At 44.2% G+C, this 14,801-nt stretch overlaps 1 protein-coding gene and 1 long non-coding RNA gene across 10 annotated transcripts in view; one reads left to right on the top strand and one right to left on the bottom strand.

The window, feature by feature from the left end:
• LOC127053374 (uncharacterized) overlaps positions 1–3,785 on the top strand; it is a 68,337-nt gene extending 64,552 nt beyond the window's left edge. For both annotated transcript variants that reach the window (XR_007775016.1, XR_007775017.1), the window contains one exon: positions 3,708–3,785. This is a non-coding gene — a long non-coding RNA (uncharacterized LOC127053374). The remainder of the gene's footprint in view (positions 1–3,707) is intronic.
• Positions 1–14,801, bottom strand: part of DOCK3 (dedicator of cytokinesis 3) — a 603,350-nt gene that overhangs the window by 272,320 nt on the left and 316,229 nt on the right. The gene's annotated exons all lie outside the window — the stretch shown is intronic.

Raw genomic sequence — 14,801 nt, 5'->3', positions numbered from 1 at the left:
TTTCTTTTGGCCATGACACTGGTCTTACATGACATCTATAATTAATAAATCACAGTAAGAAGCGGTGCTGTTCTTTTCTGTGACTCATGCTATCAAAAAGAAGGGATTGCTACATGGAGTCGAATTCTCTCATCCATCAGCATAACCACAGCATAAAGAGGTGCAACTTGGATTAGTCTGCATAAAAATTAGCATAGTGGTGATGGAGGAGTTTGAAGGAATATATAAATGAAAGTGCAAAACTTGAAAAAATCTTCAGAGTTTTTTTCCTGCATGGGTCTTGGAAAATGGAGCCAAAGTCAATAAACTAATTTTGTAATCTGACAGATACTAATTCCTAGACTTCACCTATACCTCTAAAGTTTCTGACCTAGAAAATCAAAGATAATGTTCATAAAACCAAGAAGTCTAAAATTAGAGAGAGAGCTTCTGGGAGAAGGTAATAAACACTCACAGAAGCTGTGCATTTTAGGATTTTTAAATAAAGAAATCAGTGTAAAAAACTGATAACTCCTGTCCAATTTTATTCTGCTTGAGATTCCAGGCTCGGACACTGGAGATTTTGATTAATATTAATATTCTTAATTTTATTCAGAATGAAGAACTGATAAATCAATACATTATTACAGATACAGGCATATATTATGACCCTATCTTAGGAAAGGAACACAATCTAGCAGAGAAATAGTAAAATTACATTTTTCTTTAAATTAAAATATCATTTAGCAGAATGGACTAATGAAGCCAAAATGCTTCAAAATGTTATGGAATAAGATGCTATCAGCACATATAAAATTACAGGAAAATGCCTCTACCTTCAAAAAACTGACACTCACATTCAAAATTACAGCTAGCATATCAATCATAAATTGCCCTCTTGTGTACATACTTCTTCCAAGACATGCCCTTACATTTTATGCTGGCCAAATTATGGCTGCTGGGAAAATTATAACAGTTTTGAAATTCCTGCCTTTTGTCCATTTAAATTCTCAATCATAAAACTCCATTAACATAGGTTTGGGGTTTTTTTGCGTTGAATAAAATATATAAGATTGAGGGGCACCATTGTTGATCTTAATGTAAAAGTCAAAAGCCTCACATCTTCACTTGCATTACAATATCTAGTGGCAGAGCTAGTCCTCTTTTCACTTAGAAGTGGCCTATGTAGCTAGGCAGTTTGAAAGGAACCACACAGCTCAGTAGTATAGGCTGCGGCGTGAGGAGAGGGGCCACCCGAACTATTCCCCAACCACTTTTAGACAGGAATATGTCTTTACCTGAAGATCTGAGAGCGAGAGATGAGATGTGGGTGTTTCATGGAATAGCGTATCTAATTGTCAGTCTGGATGACTCCCTCTGAATACGAGGTGGGTGTAGCAAGTGCACCTGGCCCTAGTGAGGGAGTTGAGGGGTATTGCCTCTGGAAGCACGGGCAGCAGCAGGATGTCTCCAGCTGGAGCTATCCAATCTGCACTATGCTGTTCACTCCCTGCAGTATGTCTAGCCCTCTGGAGGAGGCCGGTGCACAGAGGGAGAAGGCTAGGGAATTAAGTGTTTCATAGGTTGGCTCTGGCAGGGACGCAGGTGAGGAGCAGAAGGGAAGGAGCTGGGAGCCTTTCTGTGTCCGTGGGGTACTTCCAGTGAATCCTCCCAAGTCTGTGTGTGAGATTTGTTAAGTCACTGTGAAAGGAGAAGCTGACACAGCTGCCTGTCCAGGAGAGGGAGCTGCAAGCAGGAACATACTTTCAGTGAGGAGACACCAGGGCATCTATGAATCTGACAGTCAGGGATAGGCCCTACCCATAGGAACCCTTACCCTAAGTCCTATGTCTCCTATCCACAGGAATCCTAACCCTAGCTTCAGGAACCCCTATGAATAGAAACTCCAACTCTAACTCCAAGTACTCTATGCACAGAAAACCTAACCACAGGGCAGGAACCTAACCTATAGGAACTCTAACCCTAGGTTCAAGTGTTGCCCTGGATTTGAGGGGTGTACATATTCCAGAATGTGATCAAGCTAATTACAACCATATTATGAGCATTTAGCCACCTTGAAGTAATGAAATAGAATACCTCATCGTTAAGGGTTAATTTGAAGACAGGCTTTCAAAAGCAAGGTCAAAACTAGCTACAGTTTCTGCTTATCAGAATGAGAGGAGGGGACGGACAAGTAAACAACTGAGACTGAAAATCTTGGTGGTTGGAAAACCATGAATCTAGACGCCGCTGATATTAAAAGTGTATTGAACGTTAGAGAAGTGATGATCCAGTCGGGGTCATTATGAACTATGTGTTTTGTAGAAGTTAGTTATAAAAGATTAGCTAACAGAGTGTACTTTGGAACAATCCTCTGACGCCATCTTGAAAGACGTTTTTTCTGACACCTTCTCTCTCCTTAGCGGGTGAGCAATTGACCACTGCAAACCTGCTGTTAATTACTCAATACCATTCCAGATGTTAGGTAAATATCTGGGATGTTCTAAACCTATTGTTTATGTTAGTGTATGCTTAAATCTAATAAACTGCATTGTTAGATAAGAGCATGCTTACTTGCATTTAATCCTTGATCAGACATAATTGCTGTGTTTCTATTGATTTATTCCGGACACCGCCTGGAGTAAAATACTTTAGTTACCAATGTTGAGGGGTCTGAAAAACCCGGGTAACACAATTACTCTAGTCATAGGAACTCTAAACTTATCTCCAATTATCCTACCCATAGGAACCCTAACTCTAGGGAGGAGAGCCCTAACCTACCCTAAGAACTCTAACCCTAGCTCCAAGTACCCACCCAAAGGAACCCGAAACCTAACTCTAAGTTCCTTATCCATTGAAACCCTAATCCTAGCTACAAGTACCCTACTCATAGGAACACTAATCCTAGGGAGCAGAGCCCTACCCATAGAAACTCCTTACTCTAGGGTGGGGAGCCCTGGCCACAGGAAGAGAAGGTTACTGACCTTGTACAGTAACTGAGGTTCTTCGAGATGGTTGTCCCTGTGGGTGCTCCACTTTAGGTGTCTTGGCGCCCTGTGCTTGTAATCAGAGATTTGTAGTAGCAGTGCCCCGGTTGTCCATGCATGCGCACCAGCTGTCTTGCACCGTTCTCAGTGGCCACTTAGCATGCACAGCCAACCATCTCTCAGTTCCTTTTCTATCCTAGAGAATCAGCGTGAAACTCTGAAGTAGAGGAGAGGAGGGAGAGTAGTCGAGCACCCACAGGACAACCATCTTGACGAACCTCAGTTACTGCACAAGGTGAGTAACCTTCTCTTCTTCTTTGAGGAGTGTCCTTATGGGTGCTCCACTTTAGGTGACTATGGAGCAGTACTCCTTGATGGAAGGAAGGGCTTTGGAATATCTCTGTTGATGGTAGATTGCACCGAGACTATGAACTGAGTGTCAGCAGAGGAATGTTGTTCTGGGGCATAGTGTTTGGTAAACGTGTGGGCCGAGGCCCAGGTAGCTGCCCTGCAAATGTCTATGATGGGTACATAGTTGAGGAAGGCTACTGATGTGGATAGTGCTCTGGTGGAGTGCGTATGAATCCCAGGTGGAGCCGGAATGCTGCTCTGATGATAGCACAGGTGGATATAGCTAGAAATCCACTTAGACAGTCTTTGTTTAGAGATGGCCTCACCCTTCGATCGCTCTGCGACCAAGAGAAAGAGACATGATTTTCTAAATGTCTTTGTTCTTTCTAGGTAGAAGGCCAGAGATCTATGGATGTCGAGAGTGTGAAGGGATGCCTCCCTGGCGTCAGCGTGGGGTTTCGGAAAAAACACAAGTAAGTAAATGGGCTGGTTTAAATGAAATGAAGAGGTTACTTTAGGTATACATTTAGGGTGGGTTCTTAGGATCACTTTTCTTTATAGAATGTGGTATACAGTGGGTGTGCCATTAGGGCCCTTAGCTCCCCTACTCTTCTTGGTGAAGTGATTGTGATAAGGAAGGAGACCTTCACTGACAGATGTAGCAATGAGCAAGTTGCAAGAGGTTCAAATGGTTTGCCCATGGGGGTGCATAGTACGAGGTTAAGGTCCCATATAGGAGTAGGGTGATTTAGGGGAGGGTAGATGTTGGTCATGCCTTTTAAGAATCATTTAGTTGTTGGATGAGCAAAGATCATGGCTCCATCTACCTTATCATGTAGTGAGGTGATTTCTGCTAAGTGTCCCTTTATGGAACTATTGGAGAGGCCCATCTTTTTAAGGCCTAGTATATAGTCCAGGACTCTGGATAAAGGGGCAGAATGAGGAGACATAAGGTGAGCATTGCACCAGCTGCAGAAACATACTCACTTATGAGCATATGTTTTGTGTGTGCTTGGTTTGCGACTATTCAAGAGAATGTCTTTAACCGCCTCAAGTAATCCTGATCCAGCCCAGTTAGCCATGGAGTAACCAGGCTTTGAGGCAGAGAATTACTAGGTTGGGGCAAATGACGTGGCCGGCGTCCTGTGTAAGGAGGTGAGATAATTGTGGAAGGGTTCGAGGAGGTTTCACTGCCATCTGTGTTAGGTTTGGGAACCACATCTGTCTGGGCCATGTGGTGTGATGAGTATGACCCTGGCCTTGTCCTGTCTGACTTCGTGTAACGTCCATCTCAGTAGAGGAATCGAGGGGAATGCGTTTATTAGTGGTGCTTCCCATTTTGTGAGGAGGGCATCGCCCAGTGAGTGGTGCTCAAGCCCTGCTCGGACACAATATTGAGGGTATTCTTTGAATTGTGAGCTGTTGCAAATAAATCTATAGTAGGGAACTCCCACTGGTTGAATAAGGTCACGAGGGTCAGGAAGTCCATCTCCCACACGTGGGTTTGTGAGAAGTGTCTGCTCAGATGGTCTGCCCTGGTATTCTGAAGTCCTGGATGGTAAGCTGCAGAAATGTCTATCTTGTCGGATATGCACCATTGCCACAGGTGTAGTGCCTTGAAGCAGAGAGGGTATGAACGAGCTCCATCCTGTTGGTTCATATAAAACATTCAGGCTGTGTTGTCCATGAGGACTTTGATGGTATTATTGCAGATAAGTGGAAGGAAATGTTCACATGCTTTTCTGACTGCTCAGAGCCCTAGAATGTTTATATATAGGTTGGTTTCCACTGGGGACCAGCATCCCTGGATGGTGGTGTTGTCCAGATGGGCTCGCCATCCCATGAGGGAGGCATCTGTGGTGATTGCTATAGTGTGAGATTTTTGTTGAAATGGGACCCCTGAGCAGATGTTTTGTGGTTGCATCCACCACTTGAGGGAGTCCTTCACTCTGCGGGGTATAGTGAGCTGTTTGTGGGGGAATGCTTGTGTATATAGCAGATGTGGAGCCAGGCCTGTTGGCATCTCAGATGCAGTAGGGCATGTCTGACTACATAAGTTGTAATATCCATATGCCCAAGAAGTTGTAGGCAGGCTCTGGCAGATGTTTGGAGGCTGTCTGTGATCGTTGTTATCAGCCTAGTTAGGCTGAGGAATCACTGTTGGGGTAATCTCGCTTGTGCTGCAAGGCAGTCAGGATAGGCCCCTATAAACAGTAGTTATTGGACAGGGACCAGGATGGACTTTTGGACGTTTATTTGAAACCCTAGGTTGGTGAAGAGGCTTATAGTGGTCTATGTAGCTTATACTGCCATCTATTGAGCTGGTGCTCTTATGAGGCAGTCATCCAAGTATGGGAAGATCATTACCCCTAGTCTGTGGAGGTGAGCTGTGGTGATGGCTAGGACTTTGGAGAATACCCTTTGGGCTGCTGACAAGCTGAAGGGTAGTACTTTGTAATGTTTGGTAATGTTGATGGCCTAGTGTGGAGGGCAGAAATCATCTGTGTGCTGGGTGAATGGTGACATGAAAGTAAGTGTCCCATAGGTCATAGGGACAAGAACCAATTTTCTTTCTCTAATACTGAAATTATGGTTGCCAGGGTTATCATTTTGAAGCGCTTCATCCTTACAAACTTGTTGAGTTGTATAAATCCGGAATGGGTCTTAAGCCGCCCTTCTTTTTCTGTGTGAGAAAATAACATGAATAAAATCCTCTTTCCCTGTGTTAGAGTGGTACTGTTTCCACCGCTCCTAGTTACAAGAGATGATTTATTTCCTCTTGCAACAGGGTTTTGTGAGAGGGGTCATTGAAGGGGGACGGGGAAGGCTGGTGAGTAGAGGTAGTAGAAATAAATGAGATAGAGTAACCTTTCTGGAGGATTTCCAGCATCATTTGTCTTTAGTGATGCTGTTCCAGACTGGGTAGTGTGGTAGCAGGCAGTCTCCAAAGAGACTGGAGGTCATCTGATAATCCGGCATGGGAGAAGATAGAGGTCTTGAGCCCTCGACCAGTACTTCAAAACGATTGATGTGATGTTGAAAGTTGAGACGTGGCAGGTTGATCCTGGTTCTGCCTGTGCCTCGCTTGTTTTTGCTTGTGGCGTTGGTTGTATTGTCTTTGGGGTTGGGAGTATGGCCCTGTTTTTTTCTTGTTTGGGGGGAACTAAATACCTAAGTCTTCAAGGTGGTTCTCAAGTCCTTTAAGGTATGTACGGATGCATCTGTGCTCTCTGCAAATAGTTTTTGTCCCTCAAAGGGCATGTCCTCAACTGTGCCTTGTACTTCCCTAGGAAATCCAGAGAGCTGGAGCCATGATGCTGCTTTGGTAATTAAGGGGCCCTCCGCAACGTTAGCTTTGTATTGCTCCTTTGACTCCTCTGGCATTTGTTCAATAAAATATGTCATTTTATTAAACAAGTTGTAAGTGGATTTCACTAACAGAGCAGAGTAGTTTGCTATGCAAAACTGCAGTGAGGCTGAGGAATAGGCTTTTCATCCAAAGAGGTCAAGCCCTTTCCAGTCTTTGTCATAAGGGGTGGTTTTTGACTGGTGCTGTTATCCCCTTTGGTTTATTGCCTCTATGACCAGTGAATTTGGAGCTGGGTGAGTAAATAAGAACTCAGCCCCTTTTGCTGGTACATAATGATTTAGTTGGGGATTACTCCTGCTTTGAGCAGGGGATTGGACTAGATGACCTCCTGAAGTCGCCTCCATCCCTGATATTCTATGATTCTATGATAATATTTTCTGTCCAAACATTTACAGGAGAGTGGGACAGTGGCTGGTGTCTGTCATATTATCTCTGCAGGATCCATTACAGCAGTGTTGATGGGCAGAGCTATCTTTGCTGATAGGAATGCCTGCAAGATGTCAGTAAGTTTGTGCTAGGTCTATGGCAGCTCTGCTAAAGAGATGTCCAAGGATTCTGCAACTCTTTTGAATAAGTCCTGGAAGGACTTGAAATCATCTCCTGTGATGGGAGGTGGTGACATAATTGTTTCGTCTGGGGACGAGGACAAAATATGGTTGCCAACAGTATGTTGCCTTCAGGAGCCTCTTCCGGCTCCTCTCCTTCTTCCTCCTGGACTTCCGATGGTGGTGGGTTCGTGGGTGAACAGGACTGTGTGGCCCTTTACGCTGGTGGATTGGGGGGTTTAAGATTTTGGGCTCTGTAGATTGCCCATGGGTCCCAGTATGGCCAGTTGGGTGGCATAACAATGGGTGGTGGCATCCATGGTTGTGCCTGCTAGCTTTGCCCTTGTATAGGTGGTTGTTGGTGAGAGAGTCCTGGTTTTGGTGAGAAATTATGAGGGGTATAAAGACCTGAATCATCTTCATCACTAGATAATGGAGGTGAAGATCCACCAGGAGAGCCTATTTGGCTCAGTCCTGATCTGACTGGGGTACCATCGGTGCTGAAGGGGGGTGTTCCGGGCATAGAGGAGATTGCCAGGTCTGCCTGCCTGGTAAAGGGTTGTGGTACCAGGAAGCTCGGTGCCATGGATGGCAGCATAGTATGCTCTGATGGTGCCATGGTCTTGTGAGGCTGTGTTTATGCAGCAGGTGGCACCATAACACTAGCCGGTGCCGAGCTAGGGAGCTTAGCTTTGACTTGTGCATCTGAGTGAGAGCCTGGCCACATCGGCACCTTGGCTATTTGGGATGTCTCAGTACTGGACGTTCCCATTGCCTCTCGGTTCAAGATTCTCAGTGCTGTTGGTAGCAGGGCAGATTTCTCACCAGGAGCCCACTTCTTCTTAGAGGGATCTCTCTGTGGCGATGACTGCAACCGATATTTGGCGGCCTTCTTAGGCGCCGGATCCTTAGACACGGTTTGTGTGGAACCCTTGTCTGAGGCTGCTGCTGGAGACCGTTGGCCAGGAGGAAGTCCTGGACTCTGGGTTGGAGGCTGGCCTGAGGGATTTCTCCATCATTAATAATTTTAGTTGAAGGTCTCTGGCTTTCAGGATCCTGGCAGATAATTTCTTGCAATGTGGACACTTCTATGGTATATGGGTTTCTCCGAGACAGCAGTTGCACTGAGCATTACCATCTGATACAGAAATTGATAACCCGCAGGTCAGGCAACTTTTAAAGCTGGGGGAACCAGGAATGCCTGAGGAGATCCAGATCTATAGAAAACGTTTGTAGTTGTCACTTTGGTGGAGACCCACTGGGAGCGGGAGGGGGACAAATGAAATATTTTTTTAATGGATAAATAAGGATGGGAAAACAGAAGAAAACTGGTAAAAAGGATAAATAAATCTGGGAATATAAGCAATTTATGAAATAGAAGAGCGCAGCTGTAGCTCCAACTCAAGCCAAAGGCAGTAGAGAAGGAACTGAGTGATAGTTGGCTGTGCTTGCTAAGTGGCCACTCAGAGCAGTGTGAGATGGCTGCCACGCGTGCGCAGCCAACCAGGGCACTGCTGCTACAAATCTCCAATTACAAGCACAGGGTGCCAAGGCACCTAAAGTGGAGCATCCACAGGGATACTCCTCAGAGAAAACCCCCCTATTCTAGCTCTAAGTTCCCTACCCATAGGAACCCTAACTCAAGGGGGGACAGACCTACCTACAGGAGCTGTAACAGTAGGGTGGGGAGCCCTAATCCATAGGAATCATAGAATATTAGGGTTGGGAGAGACCTCAGGAGGTCATCTAGTCCAATCCCCCGCTCAAAGCAGGACCAACACCAACTAAATCATTCCAGCCAAAGCTTTGTCAAGCCTGGTCTTGAAAACCTTTAAAGATGGAGATTTCACCACCTCCCTAGGTAACCCATTCCAGTGCTCCACCACCCTCCTAGTGAAATAGTGTTTTCTAATATGCAACCTAGACCTCCCGAACTGCAACATGAGACAATTTCTTCTTGTTCTGTCATCTGCCACCACTGAGAACAGCAGAGCTCCGTCCTCTTTGGAACCCCCCTTCAGATAGCTGAAGGCTGCTATCAAATCCCCCCTCACTCTTCTCTTCTGCAGACTAAATAACCCTAGTTCCCTCAGCCTCCTAAATCTAGTTCCAAGCACCCTACCCATAGGAACCCTAACTCTAGCTCTGAGCACCCTACCCTTTTCTGGGACGGGGTGTGGCAGGCAGGGAGGCTCCAGCAGGCTAGTCACATCATATTTCAAAGTACCCTACTCATAGGAACCTTCACCATAGCTCCAAATCTCTCTACCCACAGGAATCCTCACCCTAGCTTTAAGTACCTTACTCATATAAACTCTAACCCTTGCTCCAAGTATCCAAGCCAAAAAACCCCTCACTCTAGGATGGGAAGCCCAACCCACAGGATCCCTAAACCTATCTCCAAGTACCCCCTCCCCAATAAGAACCAAACCCTAGCTCAAGCACCCTACCCACAGAAACCCTAAGCCTAGCTCCAAGTACCCTACCCATAGGAACCCTCACCCTAGCTCCAAGTACCCTACCCATAGGAACCCTTAATCCTAGGCTGGCAAACCCTACCCATTGGAACCCTAACTCTAGGGCAGGGAGCCCTACCCATAGGAATCCTAACCCTAGAAATCCCTCCTCTTCATTGCCGGGAAGATCCTTGCTCACTTCCTTTCGAACTGTCTCCTCCCTCTTGCTGAAGACATCCTTCAGGAATCCCAGTGTGGATTCAAACTATCTTGAGGCATCACTGACATGACTTTTGTTGCACGACAGATTCAAGAGAAGTGTAGAGAATACCATGAGCCATTGTTTATAGCCTTTATTGACTTAAGGCCTTTGATTCCATCTGTCGTGAAGCATTATGGAAGGTGCTGTCTAGGTTCAGTTGTCCATTGAAGTTCATTCTTGTTCTCAGGATATTTCATGATGAGATGATTGCCACCATCCTCTGTAATGGGTTGGAGAGGGACCCATTCACCATCTACACTGTTAAGCAGGTCTGTGTTATTGCCACAACCCTTTTATTATCTATCTTGCTGTAATCTTGATTCTTATTCATGACTGCCTTTCTTCTGGAATTGGGATTAAGTATCTCATTGAGAGCCAGCTTTTCAAGCTTCTGGAGTCTTATTAGGAATTTACTGGTGTCAATATATGTCCCTATGGGGTGCACCAACAGTTACTCTCTTGCTAATCTGAACACGTATAAGCAAGTAGCGTCCTAGTTAAAGGAGGACATTTAGTTTAGAGAAAACTTTCAGATGTAACAAAATAGGGACTAGATCATCACTTTATGGTTTGCCCTAAGCAAGGGCAGCATGTAGTTGTGCTGTCCAAGGTAAAAGTCTGGGAAGCTGATTGTGACTCAGTTTTTCCCTGGCTTTGGGGAGGAAATACACTGAACTAGCACAGTGTATGGTTTCCCAGTGCATTGACACAAGTAATTGGGACATTATGAAGTTGGAGGGGCAAAGCTGAGGCTCCATCTTTACTTCTCCTTACTCTCTTGCACACCTATGCAGAGTTAGTGATGATCTTGTACTAAATCTTACATTCATTTATTATTCAGATGCTTTTACTACTTTTTTCTTATCACATTTGCCGACTAATAAAAATATTTGTATTTAAAAAGGACTACCTAACTCCACAGTAAAATCATAAACTACTTCTGGTGACACCTCAGTCATTTCCTGATGTCATTAATACAGGATTGATGCTGCCTAAATGATACAAAAGAAGGAGATGATGAGCAGTAAGGGAACACATTCTAATGAAAGCACAAATATCTACTATAGCAAAAGGCTTCAGTGTTGATGTTCATTAAAAAATTACTGGGGCTCTGCAGAAGGCCATCTCCAGACATCTCATTGCAGAATCAGGGAAACAGTTTATTTTCATTTTCCCTTTTGTCAAATATGCTGAAGCATGAGTATATGTTATCTGCCCCACTTTAAAAGACAAAACCTTCACTAGCTCAAAAATTAGATTTGGAAAAGATATATTAGTACATTTCTCAGGAGTCAGTTTACGACTGTTCCCTACAGTAAATATAATTGTGCATTTTCTATTGTTAGTATTTACCTAGTTAGATTTGCTATGTTAGGCCATCTCTTCTAGAAAAAACAATGAGGAATACTTTTGGCACCTTAGAGACTAACACATTTATTTGTTAGTCTCTAAGGTGCCAAAAGTGCTTCTCTTTGTTTTTGCTGATACAGACTAACACGGCTACCACTCTGAAATCTCTTCTAGAAAAGTCTATTCAGTTTCTCTGAACTGCTGTCTGACATGACCCAATATTACAATCTTCTTCCTCTCCACAGGATGAAGGGAACATGATCAAGTCATCCAATCCTCAGCCAGCACAACATGTGTGTGAGAGAAAATGAGTCATGCAGGGCAAAGGGTGTGTTCAGGATGACAGTGTGGCTTTATGAAGAGCTCACATTCCATTTACAAACCTACCCAACCCCTCAATCTAGACTTTATGGCACCACACTATTCTGAACAATCTTTAGTACTTAGTATTATCTCTAATAAGCCAACAGAAGTCACTCAAGGAACAGGAGACTCACCTTCCTCCACACATTCACAGCCAGAAGCATCACCTCCGCTGTTCTCCTAGTTTAAAAATTGTTTGATTAAATTATGATGGCTATTAAAAGGAAATATGATTCACAGACTGTTGTTAAAATCTTCATTTTCACGCAAGTCTTTACATTATCTTTTTTTCATCAGCTGCTTTGCTAAAATGACCTGCAGTAACCCTAGTTTCAAAAACAAGTCTATAAAAGTGCTTTGCTTTGGTTTATGGAGTGTACTTTAAAAAGACATCTTGGAGAAAAGAACCCCAAATTTGTGAGGGAAATGAGTTTGGTTAAGAAAAAACAGCTCCAAGCAACACAGTTTGCTTTCCAACAAATTCAGGCTTAGTGCTCATGAATTATTAAGTTACCACCTTGGCTAGAAGCCACAGGGAAGGATTACAGAGCATACAGTAATACTGTCACTGCAAATACTGGGTTTCCATAGAAACACAAATTAGTTAAAATAACTACCTGTCATCCCAGATTCAAGCAAAAACAATGAAAAATGCTTGAAAATGTACTAAAGACTGCAGAAGCAATATAACTAAGTACCAATTACAGATTCTCCTTGGATTCTTGTAAATCTGCCACACAACATTTGATGTTCTAGTTAGCATTTTTTTTGTTATTTGAAATCAGGAAAGGTTCATATTAGCATTGATGAAAGGCACTGGAAACTGATTTGTCCCCATTAATTGAAAAAGATTTCTGACTTCCAAAGGAGAGAAGTCAGTCACAAAATGTGATCCCTCATTTCTACCATCCTTGTCAGAGGCCCTCAACACAGAAATGGTGACAAAAGAGTTTGACACAATCCTGCAGTTTGACACAATCTTAATGTGAAATGTTGTAAACTTGATTGTGGAGAGGACTTCTAAACATTGACTACTGATATTTTAGGGATGATGGCATTTCAGATTAAAACTAGTGCTTCAATAATTAAAATCCACTGATTAATCTCTAGTTTATTTATATTTTTAAAGTCTTGACTGTTATTGTCTGATATTGACACATTTTCTCACTGAGGCCTATCTAGATAGGCTTTGCATTTTGTTCTACCAAGAAACTACCTCTCTTCTCAGTTATGATAACTGAAAGTGGAAAAAACCCACAGCATTATAATATGATCACTACACACGTCAATGGTCCTGGCATCAGTAAAGCAGCATTATTGGTTCAATGAACAGATTTACATCAGAAGCAACTGCATTTGATTTGACTGAAGAAAATGTTGAAAAATAATCTAAATAATCTGAAAATCAACCTTCTTCTGACCAGCTTTCTACATACAACAGCATGTGGCACTCAGCCAATTAGAGGCATCAGTATCAACTGTGAAAGCAGCAGACTGCTAGGTCTTCCAAAACTAAGGGCTTGTCTAAGCTACAGATGCTGCAGTGTCATAGCGATGGTGCTGTAGCTGTGCCACCATAGCACCATGGTGCAGACACTTTCTAGAGCAATGGAAGGTGTTTTCCCATTGCTGTGGTTAATCTACCCCTCAAGAAGCGGTATTTAGGTCCGAAGATTTATTTCTTTGGCTGACTGGTGTCTATGCCCCTGAGCGATGTAGCTAGGTTGACCTAAGTTTTAGGTGTAGATCAGGACTAAGGATAAAAGAGGTAGGCCTAGTCTACACTACAGAGTTAGGTCGACGTAAGGCAGATTACACTGACCTAACTATACAAGTGTTTACCCTGGAATGGTGCTCCCGCCAATGTAAGTCATCCACTACAACAACCTAATAACATTGCCTCTGCAAGACACATAGCATGTAAGTCGATGTAGTCAGGGCGATGCACTGTCTGTATAGACACTGTTATTGACATTGCTTGTTGGCTGTCAGCCCTGCACGGGGGCTCACAGCTGGACCCCCACGATTAGGACTGACACCCCAGAGCCCCACTGCTGCCTCCTGGTGACAGATTAGGGGGTGGAGGAAGGAAAGCTTGAGCCTGTCCGCTGCCCGGCTTGGGCTCTCCTCTCCCACCCAATCCCTCACCGGGAGGTGGCCAGGCTTGGCTTCTCCTCTTTCTCCCCCAAACCTTCTCCAGGAGGCAGTAGCAGGGCTCCCAGCAGGAGCCATCGCATCCCTCACCCCAGGGTTCACAGTGGGAGCAACCTACGGCTGACATCAAATTTCACAGCAGGAAGCCTACCAGCCATGAAATTGATATTTTTGTCAGTTTCATGGCTACTGTTATTTCACGTTTAGTCTCCAGCTCCTGGCTGTCAGCTCCAGAACTGGGGAAGGGTGGGGGGAGAAGAGGGGTTTCCAGCTGTGAACCCGGCATTGGTTGACAGCAGGAGCCAGAGAAGAAATGTGAAATAGCAGCATCCAGGAAACTGACAAGAATGCCAAATTCACTGCTGGTAGGCTCCCTGCTGTGAAATTGAGCTGCGCCTGGCTCACAGCTGTGGTTGTCAACTCTGGGGTGGGGGTGTGAGGCTCCAGCTGTGAGCTGCGTGGCTGTCAGCTGGAGTGTGTGGCCATGTCAGTACCTCACAATACCCCACTTCAGTCGGTGCAAGCGCTCCTGGTGACAACGCACACCAACAGCTGATTTATTTACTGCAGTGGCTGTACGTCGACCTAACGTAAGTCAACCTAATTTTGTAGTATAGACAAGCCCGTAGTAAAGCAATAGTGGCAGCAAAGGGAAAGAGAAAGCCATTTATTTGTTTACAGATAAATTGTGTGCTTAACTCATTTTGTCAATTAGGTTAAACATTCATGCAGGAATTCCTCTTAGAAAATTCATACATCAGTAACCCTTACCATACATTTGTAAATGCTACTGATATCCTTGAAAGCTACACCGTGTTTTGCTGTGGTACTTAAATCATCCACACCATGGGAATGAAAGAACTGAAGTGGAAATTCCTTCTGTAACTTTCTGAGGCAATAACGTAGTCTTCACATTTCATTCTGACAGTCAGATCGTTCATTTTCTTTTCTGTTTCTAAAACCAGACTGTTCGCTGATACCCTG

The sequence above is a fragment of the Gopherus flavomarginatus genome, chromosome 6, assembly GCF_025201925.1.
Source record: "Gopherus flavomarginatus isolate rGopFla2 chromosome 6, rGopFla2.mat.asm, whole genome shotgun sequence".
Classification (NCBI taxonomy): Eukaryota; Metazoa; Chordata; order Testudines; family Testudinidae; genus Gopherus; species Gopherus flavomarginatus.
This window is presented reverse-complemented; position numbering and strand designations above follow the sequence as displayed.